The sequence below is a fragment of the Vicugna pacos genome, unplaced genomic scaffold (genome assembly GCF_048564905.1).
Source record: "Vicugna pacos unplaced genomic scaffold, VicPac4 scaffold_19, whole genome shotgun sequence".
Lineage (NCBI taxonomy): Eukaryota > Metazoa > Chordata > Mammalia > Artiodactyla > Camelidae > Vicugna > Vicugna pacos.
Window position 1 is genome coordinate 35,451,260 of NW_027328740.1, and position 18,134 is coordinate 35,469,393.

Consider the following 18,134-nt stretch of genomic DNA (forward strand, 5'->3'; position numbering starts at 1 on the left):
TTTCTTAAATTTTTTGTTCTCGGTAGGATGGGTTTGAGATTACATTACTATCTGTTTAGTACACACAGTCACAGTAATTGGTTAACAGACTTACAAAAAAGTGTAACCACAAGCCAAAAACTTACAAGTGAGTAACAAAAACTAAATACAATCCAAGATAACACAAAGGAAAATTACCATACCACAAAAGGAAGAAGAAAGGAACAAAGAAGAAATATGAAATCAACTGCAAATATAAGTTCAAATAGCAATAAACACTCATTTATCATTAATTACTCTAAATGATAATGGACTAAATGCTCCAGTCAAAAGACAGAGTGGCAGACTGGATAATAAAGCAAGAAACTTCAATAAACTGCATACAAGAGACACACTTTAGGGAGAAGGACACATATAGATTGAGAGTGAATGGACGGAAAAGGATATTCCATGCAAATGGAAACTCCAAAAAAGCAGGTGTAGCAGTTCTGATTTCAGACAAAATAGACTTTAAAACAAGGGCCATAAAGAAAGATAAATACAGGCATTTTATAATGATTAAAGGAGCAAAACAAGATGAGGATATTATAATCATTAATATATATGCATCCAACATGAGCACCTAAGTACATAAAACAACTACTAACAGAGATAAATGGGGAAATTGATGGGAATACAATCATTGTCAGAAGTTTTAACACCACTTTAACATCACTAGACAGATCTTCCACACAAAAAATAAATAAGGCAACAGAGAAATGAAATGATACATTAGAAAAATTAGATTTAGTGGATATTTTCAGAGCATTACAACCCCCCAAATTAGGATATACATTCTTTTCAAGTGTGCGTGGAACATTTTCTAGGATTCATCATGTACTTGGTCACAAAAGAAGCCTCAAAAATTTTAAGAAGATAGAAATTATCTCAAGCATCTTTACTGACCACAATGCCATTGAAACTAGAAAACAACTTCAGAGAAACAAAGCATAAAAAAAAGGAAAGCATAGAGATTAAACAACATGGTATTAAAAAAAAATGGGTCAATGATGAAATCAAAGTTGAAATTAAGGAATACCTTGAGACAAATGAAAATGAAAACAACCACAAAAAACTTATGGGACAAAGCAAAAGCAGTGCTAAGAGGAAAGTTTAGAGTGATACAGGCCTTCCTCAAAAAAGAAGAACAATATCATAAAAAAAATCTAACCCACCAGTTAAAAGAACTAGAAACTGAAGAGTAAAAACACCCAAAAGTCAGCAGAAGGAAGGAAATAATTAAGATCTGGGAGGAAATAAATAAAATAGAGATTAAAAGTAATAGAGAAAATAATCAATCAAACCAAAAGCAATTTTTTGAAAGAGTAAATAAAATCGAGAACCTCTGGCCAAACTCACAAAGAAGAAAAAAGAGAGAGCACAAATTTGCAAAATAAGAAAGGAAAATGGAGAAATTACAACAAATAACATAGAAATATAGAATATCATATGAGAATATCATGAAAAACTACATAAAATAAGGGATAACCTAGAGGAGATGGACAAGTTTCTGGAAACATACAGTCCACTAAAACTGAATCAAGAAGAAACTGACCACTTGAACAAACCGATCACTAGGAATGAAATCGAATTAACAATAAAAAAAGAATCCCTACAAATAAAATCCAGAACTGGACAGCTTCACCAGGGAATTCTGCCACACATACAAAGAAGTACTCCTACCAGTCCTTCTCAAACTCTTCCAGAAGACTGAAAAGAAGGAATATTCCCAAACTCATTCTATGAAGCCACAATCACCCTGATACCAAAACCAGGCAAAGACACCACCAATAAAGGGAATTACAGACCAATATCACTGATGAACACAGATGCAAAAAAGTCCTTACCAAAATACTAGCAAATAGAATTCCACAGCACATAAAAAAGATTATACAACATGCTCAAATGGGGTTCATCTCAGGGACACAAAGGTGGTTTAACATATACAAATCAATCAATGTAATACTTCACATCAACAAGAGAAAGGACTAAAACCACATGATCATCTCAATAGATGCATAATAGCTTTTGATAAAATTCAACACCCATTTATGATAAAAATTCTCACCAAAGTGGGTATTGAGGGAACATAACTCAACATCATGAAAGCTATATATGACAAACCTACAGCCAGCATAGCACTAAATGGTGAAAACCTCAAAAGCTTCTCACTAAATTCTGGGACAAGACAAGGATGCCACTATCACCACTCCTATTCAACATAGGCTTGGAAGTCCTGACCATAGCAATCAGGCAAGTAAGAGAAGTAAAAGGGGTCTAAATTGGAAAAGAAGAGGTAAAAGTGTCACTACATGCAGATGACACGACACTATATATAGAAAACCCTAAAAGGTCCACACCAAAACTACTAGAGCTGATCGAAGAATTTAGCAAGGTAGCAGGTTACAAGATTAATGTTCAAAAATCAGTTGCATTTCTTTACACTAATGATGAATCAACAGAAAAAGGAAGTAAAGAAATAAAACACTTTAAAATAGCACCCAAAGTAATAAAATTTCTAGGAATAAATCTAACCACAGAGGTGAGAGAATTATACACAGAAAACTATAAACCATTGGTGAAGGTAATTGAAGAAGACTTTAAAAAATGGAAAGGTATCCCATGCTCTTGGATTGCAAGAATCAATATTGTTAAAATGGTCACACTGCCCAGGGCAATATACAGATTTAATGCAATCCCTGTAAAATTACTCAAGACATATTTCATAGAACTAGAACAAATCACAATAAAATTTATATGGAACCATCAAAGACATAGAAATTCCAGGGTATTACTGAAGAAAAAAAAGAAAGAGCCTGGAGGAATAACTCTCCCAGACTTCAGACAATACTATAGAGTTACAGTCATCAAGACAGCATGGTATTGGTACAAAAACATACATATAGACCAATGGAACAGAATAGAGAGCCCAGAAATGAACCCACAAACTTTTGGTCAACTAATCTTCGACAAAGGAGGGAAGAATATACAATGGAATAAAGACAGTCTCTTCAGCAAGATAAACATAAGACAAGATACAATAAACCTCCTAGAAGAAAATACAGGCAAAATATCTGACATACATCTCAGAAATGTTCCCTTAGGGCAGTCTACCCAAGCAATAGAAATAAAAGCAAGAATAAACAAATGGGACCTAAAGAAACTTACAAGCTTCTGCACAGCAAAGGACACCATATGTAAAAAAAAGACAACCTACAGAATGGGAGAAAATTTTTGCAAATGAAACTGACAAAGGCTTGATCTCCAGAATATATAAGCAGCTCAAATGACTTAATAAGAAACAACCAAATAACCTAAACCAAAAATGGGCAGAAGACCTAAACAAGCAATTCACCAAGGAAGACATACAAATGATCAATGGGCACATGAAAAAATGCTCAATGTCACTAATTATCAGAGAAATGCAAATCAAAACAACAATGAGGTATCACCTCAAACCAGTCATAATGGCCATCATTCAAAAATCCACAAATGACAAATGCTAGAGAGGCTGTGGAGAAAGGGGAACCTCCTACACTTCTGGTGGGAATGCAGTTTGGTGCAGCCACTGTGGAAAAGAGTATTGAGTTCCCTCAAATGTCTAGGAATAGACTTGCCATATGACCTATGAATCCTGCTCCTGGGCATGTATCCTGAAGGAACCCTACTTCAGGATGACACCTGCATCCCAATGTTCATAGCAGCACTATTTACAGTAGCCAAAACATGGAAACAACCTAAATGTCCATCAGCGGATGACTGGCTAAAGAAGTGGTATATTTATACAATGGAATACTACTCAGCCATATAAACTGACAATATAGGGCCATTTGCAGCAACATGGATGCTCCTGGAGAATGTCATTCTAAGTTAAGTAAGCACGGTAAGAAGGAATAAAGACAAGTTACCCACAGGTACAGTTATTTTGATTAAAATATCCACACAGAAAGCAAGTCACCCTCACGACTGCTGCCAGGAGGAGCATCTGAGTGTAATAGCCCAGCCAAGCAAAGTAGATTCCGAACTTCTCTCCTTAGAATTTCCTGCAGAAAGACAGAAGGAAGTTTCAGAAGACACAAATAATCACTCTGTAGCTTCATCCTCATTTTAATTTATTTTTTCTTTTTTGGGGGGCATAATTAGGTTTATTTATTTGTTTTTAAATGGAGGCATTGGGGATTGAACCCAGGACCTCATGCATGCTAGACATGCACTCTACCACTGAGCTATACCCTCCCTCCATCATATTAATTTCTGATTCTAAATCAAGGGGGCTTTAAGTTTAAACCTCCGACTCAATTCACTCTTAAAACATATCCGTTTTCATAGCAGCCCCCAAATTCTACCATGAAATAAGAAGTGTTTTATGTATCATAGAAGTACAGATCACTGGCTCACCTGCTGAAGAGAGATAAATGAGAACAGAGCAAAGGAGGGGATGAGGCCAACTCGAGAGCAGATGCAGGGGATCATCACCACTCACTGGACAGTCTGGCACATTCAACAAATCCCCCCAAAAATCATTCTTAACAGGCTTGACACAAGTGGACATCAACAAGTGGCTCAGTCATCTGCTCCTGCCTTATCTCGGGAAAGTCCCTGGAGCAAATGCATCATAAACCACAGATAATAAGGAAATGGCTGATAATGATAACAACTGCGAGTGCAATGTCTGTCTGACAAAATATTTATAAAACTCATTGACATTGAGGGAATGGGAGAGGGCAGGAGGGATGTGGCTGAGGAAGACATTGCCCTGTATTCTTTGTATCTAGCACGTCTGTTGTTCCTAGGTTTTAAAACCTTTTCTCAGTTAATCTGGAGTAGATGGAACACGCCAGGGAGGCAAGATTAGAAGAAAGGAGGCAGGGCATGAAGTGGTGCCAGGCTGATCCTAAAAGGGAGACCAACACAGACAGGCAGACACAGAGGGTTTAGGGATGAGGTGGAACAATGAGACGGCAGCTCAGGTGTGTCTTGCTGTTGCTGATCCTTCCCTCAACTGGCTCACTGATGATTCGGCAGTGCTGGGTAAAACCTGTGGATTTCCTCAGCTCTGAGTTCTCTCTGAGGCTTCCGGCTCAGTCTGGAGCTAAGATGAGTTCCGTGGGCTTAGCCTAAGGGGGACGCAGCTCTGAGAATAGCCTGGAATCCTGGAAAACTTCACGCAGGAATCCCTTGGGCTGGACCAGTGCTCATAGAGCTGCTGTGAGACCAGCTCCATCGTCAGAGACATGGGCGTGGACCATTCCATGGGGAAAAGGGCTGAGACTGATGCCAAATCAGATAGGAGCGACAAAGTGTGTTCATTCTTATGTGACTGGGCTTTGTGGCCTGCCTCACTGGTGGCAGGCTTAGGATGGTGTCTGGCAGAGAAAACCCTGGCAATGGGTTTGAGATGTCTTGGACTTTCTTGTTAAGCTTTTTGTAATACATTCTTATCAACTATCCATCCTGAAAATGCCAAATTCAAAACTGAAAGAATGTTAGAAGTTGCCTGCTCTAACTGCCCAATGGTAAACACACCCTGCTACAGTTAGAGAGCTGGTCAGGCAGCCTCTGCCTGGATATTTACAGTGACGGGGAGTTCATTACTTCCAAAGGTTACAAGTCGGCAGGAAGGTCAGACAGAATTTTTGAACCTTAAACAGATGTCTGCCTCCTAGTCCTTGCTGAAATGCAAGGAATAATGAGGATCCCTTCAAATGTAGTTTTGCTGATTGTTATCTCTCTCTGCAAAAGCACCCCAATTCTTAACATAAATTTTTCAAAATTCAGCTTTGATTTCTTTTTATCAAACTAATGCCATACATTCAATAAAGAGTCAAACAGTTCTCGAACACCGATTGTAAAAAGGAGCAGTTCCCAACAACTGCCCCATTTCCTGGCCAGAAACAACCACGTTCAGCTCCTACTGCTGACTCTTGGAATACTTACTCCCTTTCTCTGACTAATATCCTTGTAACACAGCCTAATAACTTTTTCAGCTTTATGTATCACCTATTTAACTTTCTATTTTGGAAAATGAGGGTTCAGATCTCTTTCAAACCCCATCTCATCTACATACCCAAACCTTCTTTCTTCCAACCTTTTAATACAGTTACATTATAATTTTCATCAGCTCAGTATCCTTGCTTTACATTATTATTACTCTGTACAGACTATTCAAAGCTGTAGCAATTTGTGCTAGTCTTACCTTTTCTTCCCTACTTTGTTTTCCTGGAGTTAATAATTGTCTTGGTAGTTCATAGCTTAGATTTCTGTGCACTTAACAATTCAACCTCAGACCTTCTCTTAACGAACAACTTTCACAATACTTTCCAATACATTGTCTACAAATTTCATCTCCTTGAATAAATCTCTTCAGATCTCCTTCCACATGGATTAACGACATGCTAGTCTTGTCACAGAGCTCAAGGGGCCACTAGTGGGAAGTAACAAGGGAATACATGGACCAGGAGCAGGGAAAAGATCAACATAATTGCCTTAGCAATACATACTTAAAATAGTGGGAAAATTGTTTTCTTTACAAACACAAACACACACAGAAACCCCAAAAGCCCATAAAGAATGATTAAAAAGTGGTCAAACCCATTGCCCTGCCTTCAAATTCTGTATAACACAAAACAAAAATAACAGAAGGAAGATATCAAATAAATATGAATCTCAACTGGGATTGGGTACACTCAGTGGCAGAGTGTGTGCTCAGCATGCATAAGGTCCTAGATTCAATCTTCAGTACCTCCATTAGAAAAAAAAATTAAAAAGAAAAAAAAATTATCAATTTTAAATATTTACATATTAACAAATATCCTCCTTTAAAACTGTGTTCTAAAGGATAACCCGGGTTAAGGAGAAAGTGCCTCTTCGTGACTGATCCTGCTGATAATTGAGGGAGGAAATTAGAGTATGACCACATGAAATAAAATTCCTTATGAAATAATGATCCCGGGTGACAATCATTTTTGGCTGCTGTCATCACAAAAAAAGAGAGTCAACTGTAATATTATGTACCTTATGACAGGAGTACAAAACTTCACATAAAAAATATTTTTGCACAAAGTTGAACCTCAATCAGACCAAGCTTTTAGGGGAGGATTAAATCACTTAGCTAAAGCCAATACATAGGATGGAGAAACAAGTCTAACACCATAGGGGAGAATGAAATCAGCCAAACAGGAAATAGAGAAACCCCTCAGCAATTTCAAGGAAAATGAGAAACAGGAAAATTATAGATTAGAACACACTTGAGAGATATGCTAGCTGCAATGTCTGAATCTTGTCTGGATCTTGATTTCAACCCCAAAACTACTTAAAAGTGTATTTTTGTGACAAGCAGGGAATTATTTTGTAACCCTAAAAAAAAGAATATTCCAATTTTATTTGAAAGAGACCTTGTCATTTCACTAATGAAAGGTTAAGCTATGTAGGATTGTCTTCAAAATGACCCCATAGTGGGGGAGGGGAGGAGATGGAGATGAAAGATGCAACAACAGTGACTCTGAGTTTATAATTCTGGAGCTGGGTGACTGATAACACCCAGGCAGGCTGGCTGTACTGTTCTCTCTATTTCTGTACATGTTTGAATCTTTCCATAAAATGTGAAACAACAAATAGACTTCAGTGTTTTAAAACCCTCACTTTGAAGGTTAAGAGGTTTGCCCAAGTAGATGGGCAACTGCATGGGGCACTGAGAAAAGAAAGAACAGACACCTGGCTCCAGACAGACCTGGGGCTACCTTGACCCTCCTCTTCTCCTAACCATCCACAGCCAGCCCATAACTGCATCCTGTCAGCCCCACTCCCCAAACGCATTCCTCATTGGCTCCCACCATCTCTCATCTGGCCCAATCCAAGAGCTTCCTACCTGGCCTCCCTGCTTCCTGAGTCCCTGCTATACATTCTCCACATTATCTTTGCAAAATGTGAGTGAGAGAAAATTACTTTAGTGCTTAAGCTATCATGACTGCTTCTCACTGCGCTTAGAGTCTACACTCCTTTCCGTGCTCCTGATGCCCTTCTAAACCTCGCGTCTCATCACTCTCACCAGCGCTGGCTCCAGTATCTCCTCAAACCTGCTGAGCACATTTGTGCCTCAGGGCCAATAGACAAGCTGCCTCTATTCCATGGGTGACTTTTCCCAGATCTTCAAATTCCAGGCTCCTTTTCACCATCTCAGCTCACATGTAACCTACTCAAAGATAACTTTCTTAACTCACTTCCCCCCAAGACTCCCATCTCAACACTGTGTTATTTCTTCATTTCAATCTGACATTGTTTCCTTATTTGCCCGATTATTTTTGTTTTCTCGGTTGTCCTTGGCCTGTATCCCCCCAGCAGCCTTGCCCAAACAGCATAAGCTCCCGGGGAGCAGCCAGCGCTGGTGCTCTGAGAAGACACATGCTGAGCACGACATTACAATCATGTGGTGTAGTGAAACGGTGTCGAACAGCAGATACAGAAAAGCAGTGAGAATTTCTCTCTTATTTTATAATTTAAATGAAATATAACATTTACTCCTATTTAATGAAGAATTTGGTAGGTCTTTTTTCCCAGTTCCTAGGCAGCAACCGCTAAAGCTTCCAAATTTCCCAAGATAGGAGTGTCTATGCTATTCATGGTGGAACCTTGGATGGCTTGTGTTCATGAGATGACTCAGGATGGGGACTGGCCAGCCAGAGACACCAACCATGTGGTTAGAGGAGTGGGGCTTTAAGCTTTGTGACAAGTGAGTGGCCACCAGGAGAGGAAGGGGCTCAAAGTTTAGGGCTAAGGAAAGGTTTGACTTACAGTTAGGGTTTGGGTTAGCCATGTCGGTAGTGACCCAATAAATCATGGCTTTGTAATAAAGCCTGCAGTAAAAACTTGGGGCAACGAAGTTCAGAGCTCCTGTGAGCTTCCTGGTTGTTAACACTCTTGGAGGACTGTCACACTCAGATGCCATGAGGACAACCCTGAGCCCTTCCCACTGGAGTGCTCTCCACAACAGCTCACCTGATGAGACCTAAGGGCTGCTGCTTGTCTGTGCTTCGAGGAGGAGCCCATTCCCTGTACAGAAGGCCCTGATCGCTGGGGCAGCTGAAGTCCTCTGATGGAGGTTGAAGTGGCACTGGGAATCAGAAGCAAACAGGTGAGTGTCACTGTCACAAAATGTTCACATGTTCTGTTGATAAAATCTGGTGCTAATACTTCATGGTCATTTGTAAATAAGGGGCCCTCACTTGCCAGGAGGGATGGAGGTACCATATAATTTTTCATAATTCTCACCCAGGATTAATATTAACCCCTTGAGGGTCATTTGCAAACGTGGGTGGAAAGGAACGCTTAGATGTCACAGTCCTGGGACCACCTTGCAGATGCTTAATGTCCTACAACCGGGCCAGTCTTCCACAGCAAAAATCTAGGCCACCCAAGTGCCCAAACTGCTGCAGTGGAGGGACACCTGATGGTCCAGCCCCCTCTTTGGGCACCCAGAGGAACCTGGACTCTGGCAGGTTAGGGGCAGGGTCAATTCTAAAACCCAGGCATTTTTGTCCCCACAATTCAGTAGTTATTTGGTGACAGCAAATGGAATATAAACAACAAAGTAACTTGACATGATGTCATATATTTAGCTTACTCAAGAAACAAAGTTTAAATCCAGTCATTCTCCTTCCCACCTGACCTACTTTCCTTTCTCTTGTACTAGCACCAGATTATTACCCACCCAGCCTTAACATGGGTCCTGACTCCACTTACCTCCCTCCCAAACACCACATGAGATGATTCCTCAACCTGGATGTGGGACCAGCAATTACAAGAAGCTTTAGTGGAAAAGAACTGGTTATGCACAGATGCCAACTAAACACTGTAGAATCCTGGTGTCCCACATTAGTAATCATGACAGCTGTTTGCAAGTGTCCCCAAAGTTCATTTAAGACTCTCACTGCTAATTTTGCTGGGACATAAATATGAAACATGTGGACTGCTGGGCTGGACTGCTAAGCTGGGTCTCTAATCCAGGAAGCTCAGTGTCTGCTCCCTGCACCCAGCTCCCTGTTCTGTTCATGCATGTGCATCAAGAAGCTGTTTAATGTCCATTTTAATATCTTAAACAGTGCATTTCAATATTGTCTTCATCCACAAATACGTGTACCACACAGTAGTAATGATCAATCTTAGTATTTGCTTTCTTTGGTCTTAGAGAGTCAGATAAACAGATAGCAAAGATAACAAAGTCATAGAGGGCTATAATATAGTATTTCCTTTATTTCAATGACAAGATTTATTTAAAGAGCTTAGATATAACATCCTTGCATTTATGGCATCATTAAGCATCTGAAGCTGTTACATTATAAAAACTTCATTTCTAGCGAGATGTTATCAGTTAGAGAAGCGCTCGTAAATTTGAGGGGTTGCTGTCATCTCAGACGGAGTCCCTAAAAAATGTCAGCAATCTGCAGTATTGCCATCATGACAAGAACCCAGACAGATGAAATTTGGAAAGCCCTGTGGCTTTCTAGTGCACAGACATAAAATGTTATTTCAGAGGGAAAAGCCTGAATTACAGAAAGTGATAAATGAAATGGTCTAACATGCATTTCTCTTTCAAAGAACTAATACGTCTTTTGTCGATAATAACATCTGTCAGTAATTATGAAAAGAGCTGACAGATGCATAGTACTTAATATAAGCCAGGGCTGTTGTATCACTGACACAGATTCATTAATCCCCATAGCATCTCTACGAGGTTGGTACTACAATTATCCCCATTTTATTGGTGAGGAACTTGATAGACACAGAGGGTAAATGACATTTACAAGGTCGACAGCGAGAAACCAACACAGGTGTTCCAGCTTGAGTCTACGCTCTTGGCCACTTCTCTTTTTTTTTTTTTGGTGGTGGGGAGATAATAAGGTAATTCTGGTGGGGGAGGGGAGGTAATTAGGGTTATATGTCTATTTTAGAGGACGTGATGGGGGCTGAACCCAGGAACTTATGCTTGCTAAGCATGCGCCCCATCGCTTGAGCTGTGCCCTCCCCTCTAGAGTCTATGCTCTTAGCTTCTAATCCTCACTGTCCCACATGGTAACTGTGGGGGAAGTACAGTTCGTTCATTCATTCGCTCGTTAAACTCAGCCTTCCCAGTGCCTGAGATTCAGCAGTGAACAAGACAACATGCTTCCTGCCTTAAATGAGCTTGTCGCCTCCTGATATATTATCTTCATTTTACCCAGGAAGAAACAAGGTCAAGAAGATTAGCCTTTTCCTGTTAACACCGGAGGAGACATGAGGTGCTTTATTTCAATTCTGCCATTTGACTTACACCATGGGGAGGGAAAGCTACCTTGCAAATCCTGGAGCTCACAAACCTGTTAATCCTGAATTTTTTTTAACACTGTCCCTTACTTGATACTTGATCTGAGAAAGGATGAAGTAAACCTAAAAATGTTCTAAGAGAGCTTGTGGTTTATACAAGGTAACTAACCAGCCACTGTGTACTATCCTAACAGGAATCTGTAGGCATATTTCTTTTCTTTCTCTTTTTTCCTTTTTATGGGCAGCTTTTAAAAACCAAATCAAACCAACCAAACCAAATCACTGATAATTCAACAGCAGGTTCTAAATCACCCCCAAGACAGCAGCTAAACTCGGTTTAGACTTACAATGCGGTTTCTGGTGGTTGGATTGGAGAATGTATCTCTATGCTGAATATAAAAGTCATTCACGGAGCTCTTCTCAAATAGGGCAAAGAAAAGCTCTTGTTCCGGTTGTTGATACTTTCATCCACTTGGAGGACTTTCATAAAACATCTCAAGTTATCAAAGGCTGAGGACCGGGTTTTCAGATCATTGGGCTTCAGAGGCAATATTATGTGCAGTATCTCAGCGTATGTACAGAACACCTCCCACAGGGGGTGTACTTTTGCAAATACAAGCTTGTCATCCAAAACCTACATTGGGAGAATGAAAACACAAACCGGGAAAGTATTTTCACATTTTTAGTACACAGATTTTTCTTACGTTGCTGGTAGTTAAAGCACTTGTGTAAACACACACATATGTCACACTGGTAAAAGTGAAGATATAATAAAAATAGATTTGCAATCCATCATACATTTTTGCCTTAAAGATAATTTCTTTGTTGAAATTACTGAAAAGTTATTTAAAATCCTTACAGTTCCTTCATAAAATAACCAATGTTTTAGATGAAGAAAAGCAAACTTGTTAATTTTTAGTCCAAATTAGTAACTAAAAATAGAAACACCAAAATATTCTTTGCAGTGGTATTGTAATGACAATTTTTTAAATTTCTGAAACCTTGGACTATTTACATATCTGTTCAATATAGTGTTAAACAGCCATTAAAAGGGATTTAAAAGATTTATATTTATTGATATGGAATATATAATAAAAGGAGAAAGTAAAAAAATGTGAAATGATAATTTTCCTTTTTGGAAGGGAAAAATATCTTCATTTGAACAAAAAAAGTTTAGAAGGATTTTATGATTCTTTATGTATAATTAAGGTACAGATGATTTTTAATTCCATTGTTCTTTCATTTTCAATTTTGGGGGGAAACTTTTTATAATAAAAAAATCTTTAAAAATGTTCTTGCATAAATACATTAATAGATATATTTATGAGTATATTCTCTGGCTATTAAAAAAGATCTCCTAACTGTAGATCTGAAACATACATTCCATAATGCAGATTCTGAGTGACTCGCCTCCCAGCCCACAGCGAAGGCACGGCTAGTGTGACATGTTTCAAATACCATTCCAAGGAACATGCAGGCTCCCAGCCAATGGCTGCAAGGGGACTGACACTGATCTGGTTGCTCCCAGCTGCAGACCATCACAGATGAGGTTAGATCCACAGGCTCATGTTTTCTCTGTCAAAAGAAATCAGAAAATGTTAGGCTTTTACTTTCACCAGGGAACAAGAAGTTGTTTTTTTATGCAAAAAAATAACAACAAACCAATTTGAACCTGATGAAAAGACATTTACTCAAAACAGCACAGTAGCAATGAAAGTGTTCTGGCAGACAGGGACTTGTTGGATTCCTGTGAGTGCTGGACTCCTCACATGGAATTTCCTTGGCACTCCAGAAGGCCTGTGGTTGTCCTCATGGGTTTGTGGCCATAAGTGGTGCACAAAAGTCTCTGGCTTTGCCACAATTTCAAAGCCTTTTTGGCTTATGAAAGGTTTTGTCCTCAAATGGAGTTTTCTTGAGTCCAGTCACTGATGTCATTTACCAGAGTTACAGTCCAGATCTGATATTCTAGACTCTTAATATCTTGCAGACATTCAAATGGTTCAGGTTTGGATGTGTATTCACCTCTGCAGGCCTGGACCAAGTCCGATAAAGACACCCGGACAAGTTCAGCAAAATAAAAAGAAATTTTCCTCTCTGCAAGACTGAAATGTCTGTGAAGCTATAAAAACATCTGCACCTACAAAAATAGGGAACCAACTCATCAATAACATATCTATCCATAATGCATGGACATTCAAAATAAATACTGTATTTACTCCTATTAAATTCTATCTGGTTTTTGCCAAACTGTGTCCTAAACTGAAAGGAAGGTAGGTAAATGTAGAGAATTTTTTACCTTTTAAGGAAAAAGGAACCCTCCTACTCGATTGGTGGGAATGTAAATTGGTGCAGCCTCTATGGAGGACAGAAGAGAGGTTCCATAAAAAAATGAAAATAGACTTCCGTGTGATCCAGCAATCCCATTCATGGGTATATGTTTGGAGAAAAATTTAATTCAAAAAGACACATGCACCCCAATGTTCACAGCAGCACTATTTAAAATAGCCAAGACACTGAAACAACCCAAATGTTCACTGACAGATGACTGGATAAAGAAGTTGTGGTATATTATATATATATATATATGTATATATACATGTATACATATATATACACACACATATATACATACCATGAACACACACACAAATGGAATACTGTTCAGCCATTAAAAAATAAAATAATGCCATTTTCAATAACATGGATGGACCTACACGGTATTATGCTAAGTGAAATAAGTCAGAGAAAGATAAACAAATATTCTATGTATTAACTTATATGTATATCTAAAAAATAAAACAAATTAATGACTATAATAAAACAGAAATAGACTCACAGGTACACAGAACAGACTTGTGGTTACCAATGGGGAGAAGGAGAAGAGGGGAGGCAGGGAGGGGTTAGGGGATTGAGAGGTAAAAAGTACTACGTATAAAATGGATAGGTTACAGGGCTGTATCATACAGCACAGGGAAATATAGCCATTATTTTATGGTGACTTTAAATGGAATATAATCTATGAAAATGTTGAGCCTCTATTTTGTACACCTGAAACTAATATGATGTAAATCAACGACTCAATTACAAAATTTTTAATCAAAGTTTTCTTTTCATATTATTTGCAATAAGTTAGAAGCCAGCACTCTCAATAGAAACATAGTGCAAGTCACAATTTTCCAGTAATTCCATTTAGAAAATAAAAAGCAATAAGTGAAATTAATTCCAGTAATAATTACATTTATCCCAAAATATCCAATACACTATCATTTCAAAAGTGTGATTGACACTTTTAAAACTTATTAATAATATTTTACATTATTTTTGTTGTACGAAGTCTTGAAAATCTATTATGTATTTTCCACTTATAGAACATCTCAATTCACAATAGCCACATGTGGCTCGTGGCTACCATACTAGACAGACCAGATTACACCATTCACACTTCTGATAAATTAGCTGCTCTTTCTTATTTAAAAAACTTGCAGAAAAGGGTTTAGATATGGCCTCTATCAAACAAAGCAACCGTGACGGTTGGGGATTATCTTCATTATAAAGTGAAAAATAAAGGTAAGAGAGCCATGCTTACACGTATGTTAATGTAACAATACCTTCTTAATTCATTCAGGACTTTACAATCTTTCTTCATATGCCAAGGATTCACTGTCACTGCGCAATGTTTTTCACTATTATCATCTTCGTGATTGAGAGGCTTCTGATGACCCTGCTTTGCGCATCTGTACATAAATTAACAAAACAGAGAAAAAGACCTTATTTAAGATAATTTAGGGGGGAGGGTATAGCTCAAGTGGACGATCATGTTCTTAGCATGCCCAAGGGCCTGGGTTCAATTCCCAGTACTTCTTCTAAAAATAAAATAAATAAATAAAAACCTAATTACCACCCCCCAGCAAAAAATTAATTTATTACTTTAATTAAAAGTTAAAAAAAGATAATTTAGTGCAGGCTTATCAGGCTACAAGAGCTACAATGAATGCCCCCACCCATTAATTTAGAAGAAGTCTCACAGTATTTCTCAACATAAAGGCTAAAATATAATTGAGAACACTTCCTGATGGTCAGAATCATTTTAACAAAAATGTAGATAATTACGTCCGTGGTGTCAAATTTCTGTAAGAGTTGGGCATGGAACATTTAGTAAAAGTGATTTTGCAGCTATCTTTGAAAGAAATGCTGAGAAATGATCTTTTCTGTTGGAAATTAGCCTGCTTTTAAATTCTTCAGTAGGCATACGTGTTTACAAACCAGGCAGGAACTGGATTATATTTTACATATACTTTAGAAACTGATTTGAATTTTGCCCTTTACCTGCAAGGCTATTTCTTAGGTAATAACATAAGCCCATTTCTTAGGTAATAACATAAGCAGGCCACTATACTAAATTTTTTTTCCCTGTTTGCTTAATCCTCACAACAACTCTGTAAGCTGCTATTATTACCCCCATATAACAGATAAAGAGCTTGAGGCAGAAAATAATTTGGGTAACTTGGTAAATGGTGGAGCTGGGTAAGACTGCAGCCAGTCTGACACTCAAGTCCATTCTTTTCACCAATGTCGGATACTGCTACCTACATTCAGCAATGACCGCTAATTTCATATTTAAGTGTGTCATTTCTAAAAGTGCAAAGCTATATTAGTACTGCTGTGTAAATTATCCGTTTGAGATGTGATTGCCAAAAAAAAAAAGAAATAAAATCAGGGTGCCACTGAGGGGAGGGCAAACTGCATATGGACGGACACAAGGGGACTTTATGAGGACAAAGTTGCACAAATCTAGAAATAGATAAAATGGCTGACTTGTACAATTATAATGTGTGAATTTTATGGCCTGTAAATTACACCTTAATACAGCTATTAAATTAAGAAACTGGGATACCAAATTAAGACTAAAACACATATATATATCACACAAAGAACAACAGGCAAATATCAATATTTACTGCACCATTTTCCTTCATGCAGCTTCTGATCCTCACCCGTTCCTGAAAGGATGATTCATTTTTAAAATAGTCTTTAAATTTATTCAGCAAATAATTTTTGACTGCCTACTATGTACCCAGGACTAGTCTAGGCACTTGGAATAGATCAATAAACAAAACAAAATTCCTGTCCTCACGGAGCTTGGTTGGAGTCTAGCTGGGATGGGGGTGGAGATGACAATTCACACAACAGAGCAGCAGAGGAGGTGGCATGTTAGGAAAGAGGAACCATGGAAAAATCAAAAAAGGGCAAGGTAAAGAGAGTTGAGGGTATGGGATGAGGGTGATGTTGTATTAAATACCAGAGCAGGCCACACTGAGGACTGAGGGTAGAACTAAGACTTGGAGGTAAGAAGTCCCAGGTGGACGGAATAACCATCACCAAGGGCAGCGCACACCTCACATGTTCCAGAATGGGGACACGGCTGGAGCTGCGGAGAAGGGTCAGTGCAGGTCCTTCATGGCCTTGGAGGACGTTGTAAGGACTGTGGCTTTTACCCAGAGTGAAATGGGGAGGCACTGCAGAAGGACGACACTATCTAACTTAGGTTTTCGAGGCTCACTTGACTGCCGGGTGAGAATAGTCAAAACGGGTCAGAGATGAAAGGTGGGAAGCCTCTGAAAAGGGCTGTGCAGGAGGAGAGGACAGTGGCTCAGGGCAGGGAAGCAGCAGTCGAGGCAGGAGCCATGGTGAGAAGTGGCTGGGTTCTGGATATGGTTTAAAGGCAGTGTTAAACCAGATCTATTGACAGAATTCATGTGGTATGTCAGTGAAAGTCAGAGTAACTCTAAGCTTTTTAACCCAAGCAGCTGGATGGATTAAGTTTCCACTAACTGAATGGGGGAGGTTGCAGGAAGAACCAGTTTGGGGGGTAGGAGAACAAAGGGCTCAGTTTTTACACATGTTGCTTTTAAGATATCAGAGTTTCAATTGAAGGTGTCAAATCAGTAGAAGATTGTAAGAGTCCAGAGTTGGAGAGAAAAATTCTAGCAGGAGACAGAAATGTGGGAATCATGGGTCACACAGGTGGCACAGGAAGACATGAAACCCAGGTAGTCAAACATTAAGATAACCTGGCATTAACCATAGAAGTTGTCCTTGAGGGCCTGCCTAGTAGGTGTGGATATCAGTCCTAATTCCTGACCACTCGAGTTTTAAAAAGCAACTTACAAATGAATTCGTGCAAGACACTGCCTCCAGTGGGTGGGTCCAGAGCTGGAGTGGGAGAATTGGATGGTGCACGCTACTCCCTACGGTAGAATGTGTGTGTGTGTACACATGTGTGTGTGCGCAGGGGGATGAGATACACCTGGCTTAAGAAAAAGAGCAAGTAAGTCTAGAAGCTGAAAGATGAAAGAACATCCAGATATGGTAGAGGGAACAGGGGAAACACTGTGTACTGTAAGACATATGCCCATAATGCCATTTCCCACCATCCTTTCATCAGGAACACAGTTGGAAAGGGGGGAATTATGTAGATACGTGTGATGTACACAAACTTTCTGACTATGTAACACTGAATATCTACATATGTAGCAAGTTAATGATATTTATATCTGCTTCAAATTTAAAAACAAGTTCACAACAGAGGGAAAATAAAATACTGAGGACTGGTAGAAGTATCATAGAAGGCCTTTCAATGCTCAGAATGGAAGCAAAAGCAGCTTCACCCCACAAAGAATGTCAATAAGAGTCAAGAATGTTTATATTTGCTTAAGAAATTGAGAGTTACAACTTCCTGCTTTAAAGAATTAACATAAGACAGATACCACACTATAAGCAACGTCTATACTGGAGATTTCTTAAAGCTATTTTAGTTC

At 38.9% G+C, this 18,134-nt stretch overlaps 1 protein-coding gene and 2 long non-coding RNA genes across 3 annotated transcripts in view; 1 reads left to right on the plus strand and 2 right to left on the minus strand.

Moving 5' to 3' along the window:
• The window catches only part of LOC140692948 (uncharacterized), a 47,900-nt gene extending 38,671 nt beyond the window's left edge, over positions 1 to 9,229 (minus strand). Inside the window, exons 1-2 of the long non-coding RNA XR_012068588.1 lie at positions 9,013 to 9,229; positions 3,977 to 4,061 (exon numbers count right to left, since the gene is read on the minus strand). This is a non-coding gene — a long non-coding RNA (uncharacterized lncRNA). The remainder of the gene's footprint in view (positions 1 to 3,976; positions 4,062 to 9,012) is intronic.
• Positions 1 to 18,134, plus strand: part of LOC140692908 (uncharacterized) — a 417,598-nt gene that overhangs the window by 236,952 nt on the left and 162,512 nt on the right. The gene's annotated exons all lie outside the window — the stretch shown is intronic.
• LOC140692939 (uncharacterized) lies at positions 11,675 to 15,050 on the minus strand. Its single transcript, XR_012068577.1, has 4 exons — positions 14,925 to 15,050; positions 13,613 to 13,671; positions 12,697 to 12,891; positions 11,675 to 11,950 (listed from the first exon to the last, which is right to left on the minus strand). It is a non-coding gene; the product is annotated as an uncharacterized lncRNA (long non-coding RNA).